At 37.6% G+C, this 2,397-nt stretch overlaps 1 protein-coding gene across 1 annotated transcript in view; it reads left to right on the plus strand.

Annotated features, from left to right (window-relative positions):
• Positions 1-2,397, plus strand: part of LOC106882369 (COP9 signalosome complex subunit 3) — a 43,093-nt gene that overhangs the window by 40,240 nt on the left and 456 nt on the right. The window lies entirely within an intron of this gene.

Consider the following 2,397-nt stretch of genomic DNA (forward strand, 5'->3'; position numbering starts at 1 on the left):
GGGGGGGGGGATTGACAGAATCATTAGAGCATTGGACAAAACACCTTGCAGTTTTTCTGTTGGCTCTTTAAGTTCTAAGTTCAAATCCCACCTAGGTCATCTTTGTTTTTCATCCTTCTGGGAGTCAATAAACTAAAGTGCCAGTCTAGTACAGGGGGTTGATTAAACTGACTTAACCCCTCCTCTGAATTTCAGGATTTGTGACTATATTAGAAACAATACCTCTTGGTGTTGTGCTTGTTCAGTAACAATAGTGACACATATTGATAAACTTCACATACTTCTTGTTAACAATAAATAATTGGATGTTACAGTTTTTGTAAATGTTTTGACTTCCATCTTTCTATACTCAGTTAAACCTTGATTAAGCAGAAATATAATCAAAAGATGTCCAGTCATGATCATCTATTCTTTTAACCCTTTAGCAAACAGATCACTCTGTCAAATGTAATGCTTATTTATTCACCTTGTTTAGAATTAATAACTGCTTATCTCATAGCTTTTAGAATTTGATGATGTTGATTGTTTATTTTTAACATGACAGTACAGGGTAGGTGGGAGAGGGTGGATCTGCCTGGTTTGAACATAAAACAGAATATTTTGGCTGGATATGGCCAGCTCAGATGTTAATGAGTTAAGGAATATCTTTGTCTACATTGTCCAGTGTGTCCTTTCTTTACTGTCTTTAAGACTGTAGGGTGTGATTTTAGGATATGTTGGTTACTATCACTTGCAAGTTGAATAATCACAGAGTATCTAGACATGTTTAATTAGGTCAGTGCTTATATGTACTGATGGCAGTCAGTCATAACAGACATAACCAAGATGGGTATAGTCAAAACATAACAGCATTATGTTTTTAAAGAGCACATCTATGAGAGATAAATTTGCCTTTTGCTATGCGCTTACATTGAGCATGATACACAGATAGCTATTTTATTCTAATCCTGCTTCTGTTGCATATAATAGATTTTTATTTAGCCAGGTAGCTATTTGCAATACCAGTGATTGCTTATTTGCTGTTTTCCTATATTGTTGGCGACAGGTGTCATCTTAACATGCATTTGGCTGTGATGCCAATTACATGTATGCAATTAGCAACCCCCAGCTAGGCAGAAATACTGCATCTAACATTCTCACTGTCTGCAGCTAGGATGATTTTCGTCTACCTCTATATATATTCTGTTTTTAAACACAGCATGTCCATAAAAGATATTATCTCTGAATAAATACTGCAGTAAATATATTTTTGTATGCAATGTATTTACATTAAATATGATACACACATGGCTGTTTTAATCTAATAATGCTTCTGTTGTATATAACATAACAGTGAAGGTGCATGGCTTAGTGGTTAGGGTATTTGGCTCACAATCGAAAGGTCGTGAGTTCGCAAACCAGTGGCACATTGTGTTCTTGAGCAAGACACTTTATTTCACTTTGCTTAAGTACATGTATTGAGTTGTACCTGTATTTCAAAGGGTCACTCTCGTCACATTCTGTGTCATGCTAAATCTCCCAGAGAACTATGTTAATGGTATGTATGCTTGTGGAGTGCTTAGCCACTTGCATGTTGATATCACAAGTAGGTTGTTCCGTTGATTGGATCAACTGGAACACTACACTGGTTGTCGTAACCAATGGAGTGTCATACCACCATATAACAGTTATACTTTTTTGGCCCTTGTTTTAGGTGGTTTGCATCCCAATATAATGTTTAGGGGTCCTTTAAACAACCAACACTATCCTGAGAGTACTGTCCATCTCAATCTGTTCAAACACATCTGCAATACTCTAGATAATCATTGCGACACTATCCTGGGAACATTATCCCTCCTGACCTGTTCAAATATATGAACACTCCAGAACACCACTACAACACAATCCTGAGAGTTCCATCCTTTCTGTATTGTCCAAACAGGTCAGAACATTACTGCAACAACCCTGAGCACTAACTACTACATTGCCATCCTCAAAGAACACTATCCTTTCCACCTTGACAAATGTAATAAAAATAGCAGCTAAATCTTTCTCATCTAATCTGCAGTGTTAAAAGAAAGAAAGAAGTAAGGGCACATTAATGCCATCCTAGATATACTGATCATCATCATCCTCATCATCATCGTTGTTGTTTAACACCAGCTTTCCATGCTGGCATGGGTTGGACGGTTTGACAGGAGCTGGCCACACAGAAACCTGCACCATATTTCTGTGTCTGTTTTGGCACAGTTTTTTGTGGCTGGATGCTCTTCCTAGCACCAACCACCCTTGCTGCAGAGTGCGCTGCAATCTAAAAAAAAAAAAAAAGGAAGAAAATGGAACGATTGTAGGTTTGTTTGATCAAGACTGCCACAGGCTAAACACCACCACCACCACCACCACCAATGAATCTTATAT

The sequence above is a fragment of the Octopus bimaculoides genome, chromosome 7 (genome assembly GCF_001194135.2).
Source record: "Octopus bimaculoides isolate UCB-OBI-ISO-001 chromosome 7, ASM119413v2, whole genome shotgun sequence".
Taxonomy (NCBI): Eukaryota; Metazoa; Mollusca; class Cephalopoda; order Octopoda; family Octopodidae; genus Octopus; species Octopus bimaculoides.